The sequence below is a fragment of the Scyliorhinus torazame genome, chromosome 14, assembly GCF_047496885.1.
Source record: "Scyliorhinus torazame isolate Kashiwa2021f chromosome 14, sScyTor2.1, whole genome shotgun sequence".
NCBI classification, from domain to species: domain Eukaryota; kingdom Metazoa; phylum Chordata; class Chondrichthyes; order Carcharhiniformes; family Scyliorhinidae; genus Scyliorhinus; species Scyliorhinus torazame.
The window spans coordinates 170,856,992-170,880,512 of record NC_092720.1 but is presented as its reverse complement, the minus strand read 5'-3'; the positions used below and the strand labels follow the sequence as shown (position 1 = coordinate 170,880,512).

Genomic DNA, 23,521 nt, shown 5'->3' with positions numbered 1-23,521 from the left:
GACACTGATCACTGAATATCCAGACAGAGGGTTGGAGCCTGATTTTAACCCCACTCCCAATGAGGGGAGATTTGGAGTGAGTGATGAAGATGACAGCAGCGTGTACCTCACTGCCGATGTCTGAACCCACAACATGGGCAGCACAGTGGCACAGTGGTTAGCACTGCTGCCTCACAGCTCCAGGGTTCCAGGTTCACTTCCGGCCTCAGGTTACTGTCTGTGTGGAGTTTGCACTTTCTCTCCGTGCCTGCTTGGGTTTCCTCTGGGTGCTCCATTTTTCTCCCACTGTCCAAAGATGTGCAGGTTAGGTGGATTAGGCGTGCTAAATTGCCCCTTAGTGTCCAAATAAAGTTAGGTTGGGTTACGGGGATAGGGTGGAGGCGTGGGATGCTCTTTCCAAGGGCCGGGACACACTCGATGGGCTGAATGGCTTCCCTCGGCACTGTAAATTCTATGATTCTATGTGCTGGTCAGTCAGTGGGAGCCAGATTCCAGACTAGTGGAAATCCTCACTGAGATTCACACGGAGAAATTTAACCCAATCACAAGGTGTAAACCCGGCCCAGTCTCACAGAAACCCAGTGACAAGGAGGCTCAAGAGGAAAGAGAGCCATTATAATTTAGTGTCCATGGTAACAAACAATGGGCCTGGAGGGAAATTGATGTTTGAATAGCACTTTTATTTCAGCTCACACACAATCAAAGTAAATCAATTAACCTAATTGTATATTATCCGGTTTAAACTGCAGCCAATAGAGAATTTATTTATGTCATATGACTCTCAGTTTCACAGAGAAATGCACCATGGGAGTTTAGACAGCATCAAGATATTTTACTGGTGCGTTAATTACAGAGTAACTAATGGAAAGTGACTGTTGTACTGAATTCCATATCACACTGTACTTCTTTTTTTATTTTTATTTTTCAATTTAGAGTACCCAATTCATATTTTCCAATGAAGGGCAATTTAGCGTGGCCAATCCACCTACCCTGCAGATGTTTTGGGCTGTGGGGTCGAAACCCACGCAAACACGGGGAGAATCTGCAAACTCCACACAGACAGTGACCCAGAGCCGGGATCGAACCTGGGACTTCAGCACCGTGAGGCAGCAGGGCTAACCCACTGCACCCCCATGCTGCCCCATATCACACTGTAATTGATACCAAGTGAACAGCTGATCAATCCACATCCTTGTGAAGGCCTGCAATGCCTGTTGAAGTCAAAGAAGCAGATAGCAAAGAAGGTGGAATAACCAGTGATCAATTCCGTTTGAGAACTATGAGGAAAATGGCCACCCGCAAAGGATAATGGGAATTGTGGTCAAGTCGGGGCACAGACAGTGCACAGCCCCTGTGTATTGTGCAAAGGAAAACCAGACCAAACCAAAACTTGCACCTGTTAAAGATCAATCACCGATTTCCCCAGGACAATAGATTCAGATTAAGGAATAGCAACAGTAGCAGACTCCCCGGCGACACCTCGCCTTATTTGGAAAGGCATACGCACGTGGAGCAATAACGACTAGGACCCGCCCAGCCATCAAAGTACCCGCCCCTAATTGGCTGGTATCGATCTGAGTGATCGAGACCCTATTGATCCATTGGATCCTGAGTTAACCCCGCCCAAAAGAGCATGAAAGAGAAGAAGGATAAGAAGCCCTGTGCACTAGGGATCAGCCTCCTTTGGGATCGGCCTGTGCCCACTCCAATTGCAGCATAACGACCAGCCAAGTTCAAGGCCACGATCGCTACCTGAGAGAGATGAGCCGCAGCCGAGACGAACCTGACGTTTTCCAGCCGACACATGTGGGGACTCAGATAAAGGCCTTATCTACCCGCACAGAGCCGGTCATCCAGAAGTTAAATAAAGGTCATCTGAGTTGATAGGTGTAGTTTAGTGCGTAGCTGCGTGTATCATTGCACAGAGAGATGAGTCTTGTGTTTAACAATAAACTGTCTTTTGAACTAACATCCTGGTTATGTGGTCATTCGGTCAGTACAAGAAACGTACTCGCTGCTTGTGGTCTGATAGTAAAGTGGCAACAGGTGGATGGAGAACCATGTAGTGATTCTGTCACCACACCTGTTAGCAAAAATCACAATGATAATCGAGGCAATAATGTGCCATCCATATTTGTTAATGTGGAGGAGTGAGGGGGAGGCTCCGGCAGGGGTTGCTGCGCTAGCAAACATAATGTCGTCTCTTGAACGGGAGTGAGGTGGGAGAAGGGGCAGTGGTCGCTGGAACCTGTATGGGTGGGTTTCAATGCGCCTGGGAGGTGTGAATGGTGGGGGGATGGGGAGGATACTCGGAGAGGTGTTTTCGAGAGGAAGTGGTTGGTGGGCTTCTGGGAAGTGGGGGATGAATGGGGATGAGACAGTGATCAGGGCCAGTCGGGGCCTGGGGTGATGGTCATGGCAGATAGGAAAGACGGGGAGGGGATGTTGACGTGGAATGTGAGAGGGTTGGGCGGACCGTTGAAGGAAGCGAGAGTTTTCACACACTTCAGGGGCCTGAAGTCGGACCTGGTGCTGTTACAGGAGACCCATCTGAGGGTGAAGGACCAGATGAGGCTGAGGAAGGGCTGAGTGAGCCAGGTGTTCCATTCGAGCTTCGATGGCAGGGGCAGGGGGTGGCGATACTGGTGAGCAAACAAGTGAGATTTCAGATAGAGAAGGTGGCAATGGACCAGGGGGGTAGGTTTGTGATAGTGACAGCTCCTTTGGAGGGGAGGCTGTTGGTGCTGGTGAGTGTGGATGCCCCAAACTGGAATAACGTTGGGTTTGTGAGGAATATGGGGGACCATTCCGGATCTGGATATGCACCAGTTTATACCAGGGGAGACTGGAATACAGTGTTGGAGCCAAAGGTGGATCGATATCACCCTTCGTGGTGGGGGGGAAAGGGGTTGGCCGGGTTTCTGAAGGAGATGGGAGGGGTGGATCCGTGGAGGGTTTTGCATCCACGGGATAAGGATTACTCATTTTTCTCGCCGGTACATGAGTTGTACTCGAGGTGAGATGTTTTTGTGGTCGGGAAAGCGCCGCAAGCTGAGGTGAAGAAGGCAGAATACTCGGCGATCCTGGTATCAGACCATGCTGTACATTGGGTAGATATGGTGTTGGAGAAGGGGCCAGCCCAGAGGCCAGCGTGGAGGCTAGATGTGGGGCTGTTGGCACACCGGAGTGTTGCATTTGAATGGGGAAGGTGATTGAGGAGTATATGAGGTTTAATAGGAATGGGGAGATTTCGCCATCGGGGTCCTGGGAGGCGCTGATGGCGGTAGTGAGGGGTGAGGTAATTTAATTCAAGGTAAAGGTGGGTTGGGGGTGCGGGAGGAGTGGCGGCGGTTGATAGAGCAGATTCTGTGGATAGATGAGAGATATGTGGACCCAGAGCCGGGGCTGTTGATGAGGAGGAAGGAGTTACAGGTGAAATTCGATCTCCTATCCATGGGGAGGGCAGTCTGGCAGCTGAGGCGAGTGAGGGGGGCCGTTTATGAATATGGTGAGAAGGCCAGTCGGTTACTGGTGGACCAGCCCCACCGGCAGGCGTCTCCGAGGGAGATTGTGCGGATTAGGGATGAGATGGGTGGGCTGGTAGTGGCGCCGGGGCAGGTGAACAAGGCGTTTGAGGACTTTTAAAGAGACCTGTATAAGTCGGAGCCTCCGGAGGATACGTCGAATATCAAGGAATTCCTGGAACGACTGGAGTGCCCGTGGGGGGAGGGGAGGGCAGGATTAGAGGAGCCAATGGGGTTGGAGGAGGTGTAGACAGCGATAGGGAAGATGCAGCTGGGTCAGGCCCGAGCCGGATGGGATCCTGGTGGAATTCTATAAAAGGTTTAAGGATAAGTTGACACCGCTGATGGTAGAAACGTTTGATGATGCAATGGTTAGGGGAGAGCTGCCGGACGTGGCTGGCGCCCATCTCGCTGATGCTTAGAAAGGGGAAGGACCCGGTGGAGTGTGGGTCATACAGGCCCATTTCCCTACTGAACATGGATGCTAAGATACTCGTGAAGGTGTTGGATTCACAGGATCAGACAGGGTTCGTTAAGGGCAGGCAGCTGTCGTTGAATGTTAGATGGCTGCTGAATGTGATGTTTTCTACAAAGTTACCATCTAGTCTCAGACTGTTCCCAGAGAGCCATCTTCATTCTCAGGAGGTACATCTTCTGGTCTCAGAATATTCCCGGAGATCCACCTTAATTCTCAGGAGGTACATCTTCTTTCTTCAATCCTGACTCAGTTATGTTGGGCATCTTTTCAATATGGCATCCGGACACTGTAGCGGTCAATGCGTTATCAGACCCCCTGGCCCATAGATAAAGAAGTTGGCGCAGGAAGGTTTGGCGTGTTTACTGCCGGCCTCCACAGTCAGAAACACTTCTCATTCCCACCCCCGCCATGGGAGTTAGTCCCAAAATGGGAGAATCCTGCCGATTGACACCACAGACCCCACCCTCTAACACGCTTCAGTGTGCATGGGATCAGGGTAAGTGTGAGGGATCGTGGGCCCAGGGTCCCAGTGATCCTCTCTTCACACTGGAGCTGCTGGACGAGGTCTCTTCAATCTCACTGTGAGGGGGGAGTCCAGGGTCCCAGTGTCTCCTCTCTTTACACTGGAGCTGCTGGACGAGGTCTCTTCAATCTCACTGTGAGGGGGGAGTCCAGGGCCCCAGTGTCTCCTCTCTTTACACTGGAGCTGCTGGACGAGGTCTCTTCAATCTCACTGTGAGGGGGGAGTCCAGGGCCCCAGTGTCTCCTCTCTTTACACTGGAGCTGCTGGACGAGGTCTCTTCAATCTCACGGTGAGGGGGGAGCCCAGGGTCCCAGCGTCTCCTCTCTTTACACTGGAGCTGCTGGACGAGGTCTCTTCAATCTCACTGTGAGGGGAGAGTCCAGGGTCCCAGTGATCCTCTCTTTACACTGGAGCTGCTGGACGAGGTCTCTTCAATCTCACTGTGAGGGGGGAGTCCAGGGTCTCTGTGTCTCCTCTCTTTACACTGGAGCTGCTGGACGAGGTCTCTTCAATCTCACTGTGAGGGGGGAGTCCAGGGCCCCAGTGTCTCCTCTCTTTACACTGGAGCTGCTGGACGAGGTCTCTTCAATCTCACTGTGAGGGGGGAGTCCAGGGCCCCAGTGTCTCCTCTCTTTACACTGGAGCTGCTGGACGAGGTCTCTTCAATCTCACTGTGAGGGGGGAGTCCAGGGCCCCAGTGTCTCCTCTCTTTACACTGGAGCTGCTGGACGAGGTCTCTTCAATCTCACGGTGAGGGGGGAGCCCAGGGTCCCAGCGTCTCCTCTCTTTACACTGGAGCTGCTGGACGAGGTCTCTTCAATCTCACTGTGAGGGGAGAGTCCAGGGTCCCAGTGATCCTCTCTTTACACTGGAGCTGCTGGACGAGGTCTCTTCAATCTCACTGTGAGGGGGGAGTCCAGGATCCCAGTGTCTCCTCTCTTTCCACAGGAGCTGCTGGACGAGGTCTCTTCAATCTCACGGTGAGAGGGGAGGCCAGGGTCCCAGTGTCTCCTCTCTTTACACTGGAGCTGCTGGACGAGGTCTCTTCAATCTCACTGTGAGGGGAGAGTCCAGGGTCCCAGTGTCTCCTCTCTTTACACTGGAGCTGCTGGACGAGGTCTCTTCAATCTCACTGTGAGGGGGGAGTCCAGGATCCCAGTATCTCCGCTCTTTACACTGGAGCTGCTGGACGAGGTCTCTTCAATCTCACTGTGAGGGGGGAGTCCAGGATCCCAGTGTCTCCTCTCTTTCCACAGGAGCTGCTGGACGAGGTCTCTTCAATCTCACGGTGAGAGGGGAGGCCAGGGTCCCAGTGTCTCCTCTCTTTACACTGGAGCTGCTGGACGAGGTCTCTTCAATCTCACTGTGAGGGGAGAGTCCAGGGTCCCAGTGTCTCCTCTCTTTACACTGGAGCTGCTGGACGAGGTCTCTTCAATCTCACTGTGAGGGGGGAGTCCAGGATCCCAGTATCTCCTCTCTTTACACTGGAGCTGCTGGACGAGGTCTCTTCAATCTCACTGTGAGGGTGAGTCACACAATCCCAGAATACGAATGTACAGAAGAGGCCCCATGTAGGACCTTGTCAAAGGCTTTGCTGAAATCCATGTAAACTCCATGAACTGCTTTACCATCAGAGAATCATAGAATTTACAGTGCAGAAGGAGGCCATTCGGCCATCGGGTCTGTACCTGCCCCCGGAAAGAGCACCCCACCCAAGCCCACATCACCTCCCCATCCCCGTAACCCCACCTGACCTTTTTATTTGGACCTAAGGACAATTTAGCATGGCCAATCCACCTAACCTTTGGACTGTGGGAGGAAACCGGAGCAGCCGGAGGAAACCCACGCAGACACGGGGAGAACGTGCAGACTCCGCACAGACAGGGACCCAGCGGGAATCGAACCTGGGACCCTGGTGCTGTGAAGCCACGGTGATAACCATTGTGCTACCGTGCCACCCATCACCTACACACTTGGTTCCATGGTCAAAAAAATTAATCAGATTTGTTAGGCATGACCTCCCTCTGACAAAGCCATGCTGACTATCCCTGATCAAACCCTGCCTCTCCAAGTGGAGATAGATTCTCTCCTTCAGAATCTTCTCCAGTAGTTTCCCAACTGCTGACGTGAGACTCGCTGGTCTGTAGTTCCCTTGTCTCTGCAACCTTTCTTAAATAGTGGGACCGCATCAGCTGTTCTCCAGTCCTCTGGCACCTCCCCTGTGGCCAGAGAGAAATTAAAAATTTGGGTCAGAGCCCCGGCAATCTCCTCCCTCGCCTCCCACAGCAGCCTGGGACACAATTCATCCAGACCTGGAGATTTGTCCACACTTAAACCCGCCAATACCTCCAATGACCTGTCACTCCCGATGACAATTTGCTCAAGAACCTCTCAATCTCTCTCCCCGAGTTCAATAGCGACCTCCTCATTCTCTTGGGTGAAGACAGATGGGAAATATTTGTTCAACACCCTACCAATGTCCTTTGGCTCCACCCACAGATTTCCCCCTGAGCGCCTAATGGGCCCTACTCTTTTCCTGGTTTTCCTCTTCCCAATGATATACTTATGGAATATCTTGGGATTTTCCCTACTTTTACCAGCCAGAGCTTTCTCATATCCCCTCTTTGCTCTCCTAATTGATTTAGAAGCTCCATCCTGCACTCTCTATACTCCACTAATGTCTCTGCAGACTTGCTCCCCTTATTCTTGTTGAAAGCCTTTCTTTTCCTTCTTATTGTGTCCTGGATGTCTCTGGTCATCCGTGATTCTCTGGGTTTGTTACACCTTCCTATTACCCTCGAGGAAACATGTTGGGCCTGTACCCTCCCCATTTCCTTTTTGAACGCCCCCCACTGTTCTTCTGTAGATTAGCCCACAAGTAACTCTTTCCAGTCTACCTTGGCCAGATCGTGCCTTATTTTGTTAAAATCTACTCTCCCCACCAATCCAAAACACATACTCTCTCCACCCCACCCCTCACACACACTCTCTCCCTCCCCCCTCTGTAATGGGCAGGGTTTAGAAAAGCCTAAAGTATATTATGGAGTTCACCTGACATTTAACTGTTTATTGATTTTGGCTAGGATGAGCTGAAGAGCCTGCCTTTCAGGTGTTTGTCAACAGACTTCTTAGGCACTTTTAATCAACAAAAAAAACAAGCTTTATTCTAAGAATTTAGTTAACATTTGTATAGACACACACATCAAGAACTTTTATCAACTACAAACATAAATACCCCACACAGCTACAGTACTCTATGTATAACCCTTAATGAATTCCCCCTTAACTGTTACAATTCAATAACAATTCAACTGTTACTTCTCTGTCTGAGTCTACCGCAGCCAAATGTGAAAATGAAAGTAAATACACAGAGCCATAAACCAGTTCCAAAACTCAAGCGAAAGTAAAAACTCACAGCGCCACAGCCCAGCTCCACCCACAAAATGACATCACTGAAGCCATGTGATAAGAGAAAAACATTTCTTAAAGGGAAACTCCCATGACAACTCTCCCCAAGAAACATAAATAAACCATCAACTTCAAAGATGGTTTCATTTTTCACCAATCTCATTATTTCCCTTCATGTCGAGGGTATTGGAAACTCCCCAATAACTTTTGTTTTCACATCCCATGGGACCATTTGTCCATGTCCAATTGTATGACCAAGGAACATGACTTGGGCTTTTCCAAACTCACTTTTGGCCAGGTCTAGCATCAAACCAGCCTCCTGAAGTCAATCGAATAACTCCATCAGATGCTTCAATGTTCTTTCCATGTCTGACTAAAAATCACCAGATCGTCTATGTATACCGCACAATTGGGTAATCCTGAAATTAGTTTGTTCGTTAACCATTGAAATGTGGCTTCCAAATCGCATAGCTTTGAATTGGTATATAGCATTTGGAGTCACAAAAGCTGAAATCTCCTTCGCCCTTTCGGATAAAGGTACCTGCCAGTAACCATTACGTAAATCCAGTTTGGAAATAAAAGCTGATTGTCCCACCTTCTCAATGCAATCCTCCAAGCATGGGATAGGATAAGAGTCCGTTCTTGTAACTGCATTAACCTTTCTGTAGTGCACACACAACCGTTGGGTACCGTCTGGTTTAGGTACCATCACTATGGGTGAGCTCCATTGGCTGCAACCCACTTCAATTATGCCATTTTTAAGCATACTTTCAATTTCTTTTTGAACCTGTGCCAATTTTAGAGGGTTAAGTCGATATGGGTGTTGTTTAATTGGAACAGCATTTCCCACATCTACATCATGTCTATCTATTTTGGTACTTCTCAACTTATTTCCACAAACTTGCGCATGTGATATTAATAACTCTTTCAGGTCAGTTCATTGTTCCTCTGGAAGGTAACTCAATAATTTATCCCAAATTTTGAGAACATCCTCGTTATCCAATTTAATTTGAGGAATGTCAAATTCAAAGTCATCTGGAATTGGTTCGTCACTTTGAGTTAGAATCGTTAAAACCTGCTCCTTTTGCTCTCCTTCCCTTTCAAAATACCCTTTAAGCATATTCACATGACACACTCGGTGAGTTTTCCTTCTATTTTACCAAATAATTCACCTCACTCAATTTCCTTTCAATATGATATGATCCACAAAATCATGCTTTTAATGGTTCACCTCCCACTAGTGACAATACTAAAAATTTATCTCCACTGGCAAAACTACAAACTTTTGCTTTCTTGTCCGCTACCTGTTTCATCAGATGCTGTGCAACTTTCAAATGTAGTCTAGTCAATTTACCTGCTCTATTTAATTGTTCGCTAAAATTTGACACGTAATCCAATAATGTAATTTCAGACTGCTCACTCACCAATTTCTCCTTAATCAATTTAAGTGGTCCTCTTACCTCATGACCAAAATTTAGTTCAAAAGGACTGAATTTGTTGACTCATTAGGTGCATCCCTAATTTAAAACAGTACAAATGGAATTTCTTTATCCCAATCCTCTGGATAATCTTGAAAGTAAGCCCTCAACATTGTCTTAAATGTCTGATGCTCCCTACGATTCTGGATGGTGTGCAGTTGATTTAAATTGATTTACTCCTAAGCTATCCACAACCTCCTCGAGGTAAAATTTGATCCTTGATCCAATTGTCCTTCTGTGGGTAGTCCAAATCTCGTAAAAACTTTAAGTAACTCCTCCACAATCTTTTTAGCTCTAATATTGCGCACGGGAATGGCCTCTGGAAACCTAGCAGACACATCCATGATAGTCAGAGGATATTGATTCCCACTTTTTGTTTTTGGAAGTCGTTCTACGCAATCAATGAAGACCCTTGTGAAAGTTTCCTCAAATGCTGGAATGGGTATTAAGGGCGCTTATCACTGCTTGAGGTTTCCCTATCACTTGACCTGTGTGACATGATCAACAAAATTTAACTACATGTTTATGTAGTCAAGGCCAATAAAAATGTTTTTGAATTTTAGATTGAGTTTTTCTTACGCCCAAATGACCTTCTACTGTACCTCATGTGCGACTCGCTAAACCTCCTTTCTATACCCTAACGGGAATACCACTTGATGAACGTCTGCCCACTTTTCATCCGCCTGCATATGTGAAGGTCTCCATTTTGTCATTAAGACATTATTTCTCTTTTAAAATTTAGAGTAACCAATTAATTTTTTCCAATGAAGTGGCAATTTAGCGTGCCCAATCCACCTACCCTGCACATCTTTGGGTTGTGGGGGCAAAACCCAAGCAAACATGGGGAGAATGTGCAAACTCCACACGGACAGTGACCCAGAGCCGGGACCTCAACGCCGTGAGGCAGGAGTGCTAACTAAAGCGCCACCATGCTGCCATTAAGACATAATTTTTAAGGTAATAACATTCTGGTATACACTCAGCTTCCTCTTCTGTGTATGCTTTCTGATACATCCATTTTATTTCTATATCTTTCTGTTGAACTCTGCCAAGTTTCCTGAACTAAAATATCTGCCTCATCCTCCACCTGTTCTTGTTCTTTTCCAGCAACAGGGTAGTTGTTATGAGGGACTTTAACTTTCCAAATATTGACTGGAAACGCTATAGTTCGAGTACTTTAGATGGGTCCGTTTTTGTCCAATGTGTGCAGGAGGGTTTCCTGACACAGTATGTAGATAGGCCAACGAGAGGTGAGGCCATTTTGGATTTGGTACTGGGTAATGAACCAGGACAGGTGTTAGATTTGGAGGTAGGTGAGCACTTTGGTGATAGTGACCACAATTCGATTATGTTTACTTTAGCAATGGAAAGGGATAGGTATATACTGCAGGGCAAGAGTTATATCTTGGGGAAAGGCAATTATGATGCGATGAGGCAAGACTTAGGATGCATCGGATGGAGAGGAAAACTGCAGGGGATGGGCACAATGGAAATGTGGAGCTTGTTCAAGGAACAGCTACTACATGTCCTTGATAAGTATATACCTGTCAGGCAGGGAGGAAGTGGTCGAGCAAGGGAACCGTGGTTTATTAAAGCAGTTGAAACACTTGTCAAGAGGAAGAAGGAGGCTTATGTAAAGATGAGACATGATGGTTCAGTTAGGGTGCTCGAGAGTTACAGGTTAGCTAGGAAGGACCTAAAGAGAGAGCTAAGAAGAGCCAGGAAGGGACATGAGAAGTTTTTGGCAGGAAGGATCAAGGATAACCCTAAAGCTTTCTATAGATGTGTCAGGAATAAAAGAATTACTAGGGTAAGAGTAGGGCCAGTCAAGGACAGAAGTGGGAAGTTGTGCGTGGAATCCGAGGAGATAGGAGAGGTGCTAAATGAATATTTTTCGTCAGTATTCACACAGGAAAAAGACAATGTTGTTGAGGAGCATACTGAGATTCAGGCTACTAGACTAGAAGAGCATGAGGTTCATAAGGAGGAGGTGTTAGCAATTCTGGAAAGTGTGAAAATAGATACGTCCCCTGGGCCAGATGGGATTTATCCTAGGATTCTCTGGGAAGCTAGGGAGGAGATTGCTGAGCCTTTAGCTTTGATCTTTAAGTCATCTTTGTCTCCAGGAATAGTGCCAGAAGACTGGAGGATAGCAAATGTTGTCCCCTTGTTCAAGAAGGGGAGTAGAGACAACCCCGGTGACTATAGACCAGTGAGCCTTACTTCTGTTGTGGGCAAAATCCTGAAAAGGTTTATAAGAGATAGGATGTATAATCATCTGGAAAGGAATAATTTGATTAGAGATAGTCAACACGGTTTTGTGAAGGGTAGGTCGTGCCTCACAAACCTTATTGAGTTCTTTGAGAAGGTGACCAAACAGGTGGATGAGGGTTAAGCAGTTGATGTGGTGGATATGGATTTCAGTAAAGCGTTTGATAAGGTTCACCATGGTAGGCTACTGCAGAAAATACGGAGGCATAGGATTCAGGGTGATTTAGCAGTTTGGATCAAAAATTGGCTAGCTGGAAGAAGACAAAGGGTGTTGGTTGATGGGAAATGCTCTGACTGGAGTCCAGTTACTAGTGGTGTACCACAAGGATCTGTTTTGGGGCCACTGCTGTTTGTCATTTTTATAAATGACCTGGAGGAGGGCGTAGAAGGATGGGTGAGCACATTTGCAGATGACACGAAAGTCGGTGGAGTTGTGGACAGTGCGGAAGGATGTTACAAGTTACAGAGGGACATAGATAAGCTGCAGCGCTGGGCTGAGAGGTGGCAAATGGAGTTTAATGCAGATAAGTGAGGTGATTCATTTTGGAAGGAATAACAGGAAGACAGAGTACTGGGCTAATGGCAAGATTCTTGGCAGTGTGGATGAGCAGAGAGATCTCGGTGTCCATGTACATAGATTACTGAAAGTTGCCACCCAGGGTGAGAGAATTGTTAAGAAGGCGTACGGTGTGTTAGCTTTTATTGGTAGAGGGATTTAGTTTCGGAGCCATGAGGTCATGTTGCAGCTGTACAAAACTCTGGTGCGGCTGCATTTGGAGTATTGCGTGCAATTCTGGTCGCCGCATTATAGGAAGGATGTGGAAGCATTGGAAAGGGTGCAGAGGAGATTTACCAGATTGTTGCCTGGTATGGAGGGAAGATCGTATGAGGAAAGGCTGAGGGACTGTTTTCGTTAGAGAGAAGAAGGTTAAGAGGTGACTTAATTGAGGCATACAAGACGATCAGAGGATTGGATAGGTTGGACAGTGAGAGCCTTTTTCCTCGGATCGTGATGTCTAGCACGAGGGGACATAGCTTTAAAGTGAGGGGAGATAGATATAGGACAGATGTCAGAGGTAGGTTCTTTACTCAGAGAGTAGTAAGGGCGTGGAATGCCCTGCCTGCAACAGTAGTGGACTTGCCAACACTAAGGGCATTCAAATGGTCATTGGATAGACATATGGGCGATAAGGGAATAGTGTAGATGGGCTTTAGAGTGGTTTCACAGGTCAGCGCAACATCGAGGGCCGAAGGGCCTGTACTGCGCTGCAATGTTCTATGTTCTATGTTCATCTGATCAAAAATCGTTTCTGATAATCAAACTTCAACTTTATCTTCACTCTTTGATTTCTCCACTTGTCTTAACCTGTGGCTTTGCACCCTTGTTACTACATAGTCAGGAAAAATCCCAGGATATTCATCCTTCAACAATTCAATTGTTTGATTTTCCTCTGGCTTATCAACCACAGTAGGCATCACTGCCACCTGTGATCCAGCTATATCATTACCCAAGATAAAATGTATTCCTGGACAAGGTAGGTTCTCTATTACACCGACTACTACTTCACCACTCTTAACTGGACTCTCCAACCTCACCTTATATAATGGAATACTACATTTGTAACCCTGAATTCCACATATTACCACCTTTCTGGCAATATTCCTCCCAAACTACACAACTCTTCATCTCTTACCATCAAAAATTGACCAGCTCCCGTATCTCTTAAAAGTTTGACTTCTTTACTTACTCCTCCTGGTACACATAAGTAAACTTTACCTAATGTTATGGGCGAGGTGTTTTCAGAGCCCCAAAATGTATCATGGAGTTCAACCAACCTCCCCCTTTAATGGATTGTTGCTTTTGAAGCACACGGCTTGTTCCCCAGGTGTGATATTACAATTATGGACACGTGGGTTTTTAAAACACAAAACAATGTTTATTCTATGAACTCAACTTAACCTTTTAAATAAACATTGGATCCCTTAACACCCCTTACTTCAAAGATAACCCCAAAAATAATACAACACTAAATAATCCCTCAAAATGTTCCTTCAAACATCCAAAAGGCTTCAAACCTTCAAAACAGTAACACACCAGGTCACAGTTAATATATATTTTCTGTTGGATGGCAGAGATATATCAGCTTGGTTGACTTCAGCTCCAGTACCTTGCTTTTCTTCCTGCAGCTCTCTGGAAACACACAGACACACCCAAGCTGCTTTCTCAAACTGAAACCAAAAGCAGAAGTGGGCTCAGCTCCCCCCCTGTGACATCACTTCAGTAATATGATCAGCTTCATCTGTGAAAGGTACATTGCTTAAACATCCATTTCTTAAAGGTACTCTCACATGACACTTCCCCCCAAGAAAAAAAACCCCATCAATTTCAAGATGGTTTCATTTTTCACTTTTGCACCATCCACTAAGAAATGTACACATAAATATACCTTTTCCTTTTTAAACAAAACAACACACACAAACAGGCATAATAATAAAGTCCATTTTTCCCGTTCTTCTTCCTCCAATCGAAATCCCTCCATTCATCACATTCTTGACAAAGCATTGGCTATCACATTTTCCTATCCTGTCACATGTACTATTTTAAAATGAAATGGCTGTAACAATAAACTCCAGCGAAACAGCCTTGCATTGTCATTCCGGAATCGCTCCAAAAACGTCAACGGATTATGATCAGTATATATAATAGTGTCAGATGGATTGCTGGTCACATATATGTGAAAATGTTGCAAAGCCAGCACCAAACTCAAAGTCTCCTTCTCAATCGCCGAATACTTTTTCTGGTGAGAATTCAATTTCTTTGAAAAATAACCAACAGGCCGCTCTAGCCCTTCGTCGTCGTCTTGTAGAAGCATCGCACTTACACCCCCATCACTCGCATCAACAGCCACTTTGAATGGTTTGGTATAATTTGGGATGGCTAACACAGGAGCAGTGGTTAACACAGCCTTCAGGCCGTCAAATGCCTGTTGACACTCCACTGTCCACTGGAATTTGTTATGCTTCTTGAGCAAGTCCGTCAGTGGAGCGACCACACTGCTAAAATTCGGTACAAATTTCCGGTAAAATCCACTCATACCAAGAAATCGCACTATTTCCCGTTGTGTCGAGGGTATCGGAAACTCCCCAATAACTTTTGTTTTCACATCCCGTGGGACCATTCGACCCTGTCCGATTGTATGGCCAAGGAAAGTGACTTGGGCTTTTCCAAATTCACTTTTGGCTAGGTTTTATCACCAAACCCGCCTCCTGAAGTCGATCGAATAATTCCCTCAGATGTTTTAAATGTTCTTTCCGTGTCTGGCTGAAAACTACCAGATCGTCGATGTATACCGCATAATTGGGTAATCCTGAAACAACTGTATTAGTTAACCGTTGAAATGTTGCTGGTGCGTTTTTCATTCCAAATGGCATAACTTTGAACTGGTATATATCATCTGAAGTCACAAAAGCTGAAATTTCCTTCGCCCGTTCAGATAAAGGTATTTGCCAGTAACCTTTCAATCAATCCAATTTGGAAATAAAAGCAGATTGACCCACTTACTCAATGCAATCCTCCAAACGTGGGATAGGATAAGAGTCCGTTCTTGTAACTGCATTCACCTTTCAACAGTCCACACACAACCGTTGGGTACCGTCTGGTTTAGGTACCATCACTATGGGTGAGCTCCATTGGCTGCAACCCACTTCAATTATGCCATTTTTAAGCATACTCTCAATCTCTCTGTTAACCTATGCCAATTTTAAAGCATTAAGTCTATATGGATGTTGTTTGATAGGCACAGCATTGCCCACATCTACATCATGTATAGCCATTTGAGTACTTCCCAATTTATCTCTACAAACTTGCCCATGTGATATCAATAAATCTTTCAGGTCAGTTCATTTTTCTTCTGGAAGGTAACTTAACAATTTATCCCAATTTTTAAGAACATCCTCATTTGCCAATTTAATTTGAGGTTTGTCACATTCACAGTCATCTGGATTTGGTTCGTCACTTTGAGTTAGAATCATTGAAACCTCCTTTTTCTGTCCTTCCGTTTCAAACTACCTTACAAGCATATTCACATTACACACTCGGTGAGTCTTCCTTCTATCTGGTGTTTTTACCAAATAATGCACCTCACTTAATTTCCTTTCAATCTGATACGGTCCACAAAACCTAGCTTTTAAAGGCTCACCTACCACTGGTAACAATACTAAAACTTTATCCCCACTGGCAAAATTATGAACTTTGGATTTCTTGTCTGCTACCCATTTCATCACATTATGTGCAACTTTCAAATGTTGTCTAGCCAATTTAATCGTTCCCTAAAATTTGACACGTAATCCAATAGTATAATTTCTGATTTCTCACCCACCAATTTTTCCTTAATCAATTTAAGTGGTCCTCTTACCTCATGACCAAAATTTAGTTCAAAAGGACTAAATTTGGTAGACTCATTAGGTGCATCCCTAATTGCAAACAGTATGAATCCTAATTGCAAACAGTATGAATCCCAATCCTCTGGATAATCTTGACAATAAGTCCTCAATATTGTCTTTAATGTCTGATGCCACCTTTCTAACATTCCCTGCGATTCTGGATGGTACGCAGTTGATTTAAGTTGTTTTATTCCTAAGCTATCCATAACTTCTTTGAATAACTTTGAGGTAAAATTTGATCCTTGATCTGATTGAATTTCTGTGGTAGTCCATATCTAGTAAAGAATTGAAGTAACTCCTCCACAATCCTTTTAGCTGTAATATTACACACAGGAATGGCCTCTGGAAACCTAGTAGACACATTCATTATAGTCAAAAGATATTGATTCCCACTTTTTGTTTTAGGAAGCGGTTCTACGCAATCAATTAGGACCCTTGTAAAAGGTTCCTCAAATGCTGGAATGGGTATTAACGGCGCTGGTTTTATCGCTGCTTGACGTTTTCCTTATCATTTGACATGTGTGACATGATTGACAAAATCTAACACATCATTATGTAGTCTAGGCCAAGAAAAATGTTTCTGGATTTTAGCTTGAGTTTTCCTTATTCCCAAATGACTTCCCACTGGTATCTCATGTGCAACTCGCAACACCTCCTTTCTATACCCTACCGGCAATACTACTTGATGAACTTCTGACAACTTTTCATCCACCTGCATATGTACAAGTCTCCATTTTCTCATCAAGACATCACTTTTACGGTAATAACACTCTGGTATACTCTCAAATTCCTCTTCTGTATATGCTTCCTGATATATCAGTTTTATGTCTACATCTTTCTGTTGTAATTCCGCCAATTTTCCTGAACTAAAAATATCCGCCTCATCCTCCACCTGTTCTTGCTCTTTTTCAACCATCTGGTCAAAATTTTTTTCTGATAATTGCACTTCAACTTCATCTTCACTCTTTGATTTCTCCTCTTGTCTTAACCTGTGACTTTCATAGAATTTACAGTGCAGAAGGAGGCCATTTGGCCCATCGAGTCTGCACTGGCTCTTGGAAAGAGCACCCTGCCCAAGGTCAACATCTCCACCCTATCCCCATAACCCAGTAACCCCAGCCAACACTAAGGGCAATTTTGGACACTAAGGGCAATTTATCATGGCCAATCCATCTAACCTGCACATCTTTGGACTGTGGGAGGAAACCGGAGCACCCGGAGGAAACCCACGCACACACGAGGAGGATGTGCAGACTCCGCACAGAGTGACCCAAGCTGGAATCGAACCTGGGACCCTGGAGCTGTGAAGCAATTGTGCTATCCACAATGCTACCGTGCGACTTTGCGACCTTGTTCGTGCACAATGGAGAAAAATCCCAGGATATTCGTCCTTCAACCCTTCAGATGTCTGATTTTCCACTGGCTTATCAACCACAGTAGGCATCACTCCCACCTGCGATCAAGCTGTATCATTACCCAAGATAAACTGTATTCCTGGAAATGATAGTTTACCTATTACTCCTACTACCACTTCACCACTCTTCACTGGACTTTCCAACCTTACCTTATATAATGAAACACTACTCCTCTCACCCTGAATTCCACATATCACCACCTTTTCTGGCAACATTCTTCCCAAACTATATAATTTCTCATCTCTTACCATTAAAGATTGACTAGCCCCTGTATCTCTTAAAATTGTGACTTCTTTACCTGCTCCTCCTCATACATAGGAGTAAACTTTACCCACGCAAGTAAATTCTTTAAAGACATCTGGCACCTTCTTGACAGTTACTTCTTGAACAGGCTGTACAATCGTTTGCACCTCCTTCGCTTCCCTTGGGCTTTCCTTTACCACTCTAACAAACCCCACTGTCTTATCCTGTTTTACCACATCAGCCTTCCCAGTGCTTTTCTTCAACCACCAGCACTGTGACTTTACATGGCCTAGTTTATTACAGTGAAAACATTTGAAACTTTTCATCTCTTTTTCACCCTCCTGGATTTCTTTTTAAATCTCAGGTACACTCTCCTTATTATCTCCCATCAGATCACTTTTCCCTTTACCACTTGAGTATTTCTCATGTCCCCAGTTTCTATCCCTCACCGGCTGAAACTGATGTCGAAAACCAATCTTTGATTTATGAACTAATTCATAATCATCTGCCATTTCTGCTGCTAACCTGGCAGTTTTAACCCTCTGTTCTTCCACATGAGTTCTCACCACATCAGGAATTGAATTTTTAAACTCCTCCAAAAGTATAATTTCTCTGAGAGCTTCATACGTTTGGTCTATTTTCAGAGCCCACCTATCAAAATTACTCTGTTTGAGCCTTTCAAACTCCGTATGTTTGACCAAATTCTTTCCTTGAATTTCTAAACCTTTGTCTGTAAGCTTCAGGCACTAGCTCATATGCACTCAAGGTGGAGTTCTTCATCTCCTCATACGTTCCAGATACCTCCTCCGGTAGTGATGCAAACACTTCACTAGCCCTGCCTACTAGCTTTGTTTGAATCAGTAATACCCACATGTCCCTGTGGCCATTGCATCTCAAATGAAATGAAAAAGGCTTCCACCTCCTTCTCGTCAAACCTTGGCAATGCTTGGACATATTTAAATAGATCCGCACCACAGCTTCGACTATGACGCTCTGTCTCATTATCCTCATCCATCTCCTCCAACTCTACGTGTCCCTTTGTGTCTGCCAATTTTAACTGATTTTCATGTTTCCGAGCCATTTTCCGAAGTTCAAACTCCCTCTCTTTTTCCCTTTCCTCTCTATCTCTTTCTTTGTTTCTTTCTTCTTTCTCCTTGTCTTTTTCCTCTCTATCTCTTTCTTTTTCTTTCATTGCATATTCAAGCCGCTTTAATTCTTTTTCATGTTCAAGTTGCTTTAATTCTTTTTCATGTTCAAGTTGCTTTAATTCTTTTTCATGTTCAAATTGCTTCATCTGCAACTGGAGCTTTGCCATATCTAATGAGTCAGAATGTATCACAGGCAAACGTAAATACGCAGATACCGCGTTAAGTACCTCATATTTTCGTATTTTGCTAGGCAGTGTTAACTGCAATGCTTTTGCCAAACCCAACAGTCTGTTTTTAGTCTCTGTCCGTAAGGGTATCACGTGTTACCGCGTCCACCCCCAACAACTTCTGAGCCTCCGAAAGAGCCATTGTTCACAACACTCTCCCCACTTAAACTAAAATACCAAACCGGAAAAGCCACAATCCTTCATTGTCTTTAAGTTCACAAAAGCCAATCCAATAGATAGACTTTGATTCCGGACGAGCCCCCAATTGTTATGGGAGCGGTGTTTCCAGAACCCCAAAATGTATCATGAAGTTCAACCAACCTCCCCCTTTAATGGATTGTTAGCTTTTGAGGCACATGGCTTGTTCTCCAGGTGTGTTTTTACAATTATGGACACGTGGGTTTTTAAACACAAAACAATGTTTATTCCATGAACTCAACTTAACCTTTTCAATAAACAATGGATCACTTAACACCCCTTACTTCAAAGATAACCCCGAAAATAATATAACACTAAATAATCCTTCAGTTGTTCCTTTAAACACCCAAGAGACTTAATACCTTTAAACAGAAACACATCAGGTTGAAGACATTACTATTATGAGTTTAAATCACCCAAATGATTCAGAGATAGTCTTTCATGGCAGAGATCACAGCAGATCCAGCTCATTGCAAAATAACAGACACACCCAAGCTCTTTTCCTCAAAACTGAAAAACAAAACTCCCAAAAAGCAGAAGTGAGCTCAGCTCAGCTCCCCCACCCTCTGACATCACTTCAGTAATATGAGCTACTCTATTTCTTAAAGGTACATTGCTTAAACATCCATTTCTTAAAGGTACTCTCACATGACAGGTGCGCCATTTTTCAGCACACTATACAAAGCGTGCAATGTGGATTGCCACGAGTGGCCGTTTAGTTACGGCGTCTTGGAAGAGGAACACCTGAAAAATCTGGAGGCAGTGCTCCGCAGGTTCTCAGACTTCAACATTCAAATGTGTCAAGAGAAATGTGTTTTTCATGCGCACAAAGTGGTCTACCTGGGGTACCGAATGGATAGCGTAGGCCTCCACCCCATGGCAGACAAGGTGAAGGACATCCAAATGGTTCCGGCACCCGTGACGCCGTGACTTTGAGGTCGTTCTTAGGCCTCGTTAATTATTATAGAAAGTTCATTCCACACATGGCTGTTATTATGGCCGCTCTACATTCTCTTTTGGGAAAAAACCCTGAATGGCACTGGGGCCCTGACCAGGAAGCCACCTTTCGGTGAATAAAGAGATGCCTGACAACCTGGGGCTTGCTGACACACAATGATCCTCAAAAACATTTTATTGTCACCTGTGACGCTTCCCCTTAAGGGATCAGAGCGGTGTCGGCGCAGCAAATGCCATTTGGCTCTGAGCGGCCTATCACCTTTGCTTCCAACACCCTGTCGGCGATGCCATGTTCACATCAAGAAAGAAGGCTTGGCGGTGATCTACGCTGTGAAGAAATTCCATCAATATGTGTACGGACGGCATTTCTTATTGATCACAAACCACAAACCACTGCTGGGCCTTTTTAAAGAAGATAAGGCCATTCTGCCAGTACCCTTGGTTCGAATCCAACACTGGCCGTTGCCGCGAACGGCTTCTGAATACAGGTTCAATCACCACCCTGGGACCCAGATTCCCCACACCGACACACTGATCTGCCTGCCATTGCCCTCGCAGCTGGTACCTCCCCACCGTGTTGACGGATTGTCGGCCATATTAAATGTTATGGATACTCTTCCTGTCACAGCCTCACATTGTCATGTTCTGCAGACTGGATGAAATGGATGATGAACTACCGAACATGGAGTTTAAAATAATTTACTATCGAACAAACTGAGTCATAAAATAACTAGGATAAATAAACTAACAAACAACTAACATTAAGCAACTCTTCTGGAACTACTGCAAATACGTCTATCTCCCAGCACGATCAACTCCCAATTCCTAGATCACATGGTACTGTGATGGGTTTACAATACCACCTAGTGGTCGGAGGTCATGCATAACATTATGTACAAACTTACATTATGCATATAATGTAAGCTGCAAAACATCATCCTCATTGGAGGTAATGCAGATCAGTTATCTGGAGTGCTGAAGGCCTTCGCCACCAAGTTGACCAACTGTTGAAGATGGGGTCTTACTCTGGTGGGCCCGGGTGATGGGTTGGTCATTAGTTTTAAGTGACCCCAATAGTGGCCACCCGGGGCCTCACGGATGAAGATGTGAGCTTGGAGCTACATCTGGTGGCTTGGTGTGGCTGCCAACATCGAGACGGGCCCGCCAGCGTGATGTCACCAGCCGCTCCCGCCGCAGTGCCCCTGCTCCCGTGGGAATGGCTTGGCCATCCTTTGGCCCACGTTCATGACGATTTTACCAGTCCCTTTCTGGGCTCAATGTTTCTTCTGTTAATCGATACGCACTGCAACTGGATGGAGGTCCACCAAATGCCGCCTATCACCATGGCAATGACGATCGCAAAACTCCTTTCCCACCCATGGGATTCCGGAGGTCCTTGTGTCTGATAATGGGCCTAATTGACGAGCCAGGTTTCTCGGCCTTCTTGCGCTTAACGGGGTCCGCCACATCAGGACGGCCTCTGTACCATCCAGCATCAAACCACCTGGCCGAGTGGACCATACAGACCCTGAAGCAGGGTTTGTGGAAACAGGGCACCAGTTGTTGGATACCGGGTTGGCTGATTTCTGTTTGCTTACTGGACTACTCCCCATGCAGCTTCTGATGGGTCAGCGTCCACGGACCGGATTGGGGTTGCTGTTGCCCGACATAAGGGCGAAAGTGTGAAAGGTGCACGATCCTTTGACTGCGATTCTGTATTCCAAGCTTTCAGTTCGTGTTTTGTCCCGGGGACGAGATTTACGTCCGTACCTATGCTCAGGGTGACCGCTGGATAAAGGCCACTGTTCTGGCGGACCGGGCCGGCCTTGTATCGTCTGCAAGTGGGGCGCCAACATATGAAGCCCACATGGACCACCTTGGAGACAGGCGCCCTTGCCTCCGATCTCTCCGTCTCGGCCTGGTCGCGTGTGTGACAGCACAGCCACAGACTTCGGGGGGTTGGAATGTCATAACCTGGGGTTAAGCAGGTCATAGGACACTGATGAGCCTCGGGGATTGATATTCCCAAAGAACTATGGGGAATACACACTCCCTCACTGATGGGCAGGGTGCCCCCTTCTACATCCTGAATAAAACCAGAGGCCATGAACTGTGAGCTGGCTCCTGTAGTAGAATAACTGCTCTGTCCTCTTGTTCTGTTACATTAAACCTTTTTCCTTTGACTCAGCCTGTTGGCTGGGTGCGGACTCTTTACAGGGCCTGATAATTATTGTGTCACAACCCGACTTTCCTGTCTACACCCTGTACACTTTGACTCTCTAGTTAATCAGGAAGCTTTCTCACAGTTATATCTAACCATTAGTTCTAACATAACTCTCTCCAAAAGATTCACATTAACCCCAAAGAGAGAGAGAGAGAGTGAGAGTGAGAATGGAAGAGTGAATTCTGTACTTACCGGGAGAGACCCAGGAAAAACACAGGGAGATGGAGAAAAGGATCAGGAACATTCTGGGAATCCACTGTTCCTGTTCCAATCAGTGACTGGGAATCAAACTCTCTGAGGGGGAAACTATCCTGTTTATAGACTGGGGGAAAATACAAACAACAAACCTACCGAGACTCCATTTAATTGTCTAACTTGAACATTTCCTGAACCAGGCTGAGGATAAATAATTGACCAGCTTCAGAAAAACAGCCAATTAAAGGATAAACTATCCTGTGTCACCAGTTACCAGGAAGATCAAACTGAGACAGAGAGAGATTCAGGAAGTGAATTCACAGTGAGATTGTAGAGACCTCACCCAGCAGCTCCAGTGTGAAGAGAGGAGACACTGGGACCCTGGACTCCCCCCATCACAGTGAGATTGGAGAGACCTCACCCAGCAGCTCCAGTGTGAAGAGAGGAGACACTGGGACCCTGGACTCCCCCCCTCACACTGAGATTGTAGAGACCTCACCCAGCAGCTCCAGTGTGAAGAGAGGAGACACTGGGACCCTGGACTCCCCCCTCACAGTGAGATTGTAGAGACCTCGTCCAGCAGCTCCAGTGTAAAGAGAGGAGACACTGGTACCCGGGACTCCCCCCTCACAGTGAGATTGAAGAGACCTCGTCCAGCAGCTCCAGTGTAAAGAGAGGAGACACTGGGACCCTGGACTCCCCCCTCACAGTGAGATTGAAGAGACCTCGTCCAGCAGCTCCAGTGTAAAGAGAGGAGACACTGGGATCCTGGACTCCCCCCTCACAGTG

The 23,521-nt window shown here is 45.8% G+C and overlaps 1 protein-coding gene across 2 annotated transcripts in view; it reads right to left on the bottom strand.

Annotated features, from left to right (window-relative positions):
* LOC140390213 (uncharacterized) overlaps nucleotides 1–22,917 on the bottom strand; it is a 63,900-nt gene extending 40,983 nt beyond the window's left edge. For both annotated transcript variants that reach the window (XM_072475182.1, XM_072475183.1), the window contains exon 1: nucleotides 22,730–22,917. The gene's annotated coding sequence lies outside the window, so the exon portion shown is untranslated. The remainder of the gene's footprint in view (nucleotides 1–22,729) is intronic.
* Between the last annotated feature and the right edge of the window lie 604 nt (nucleotides 22,918–23,521).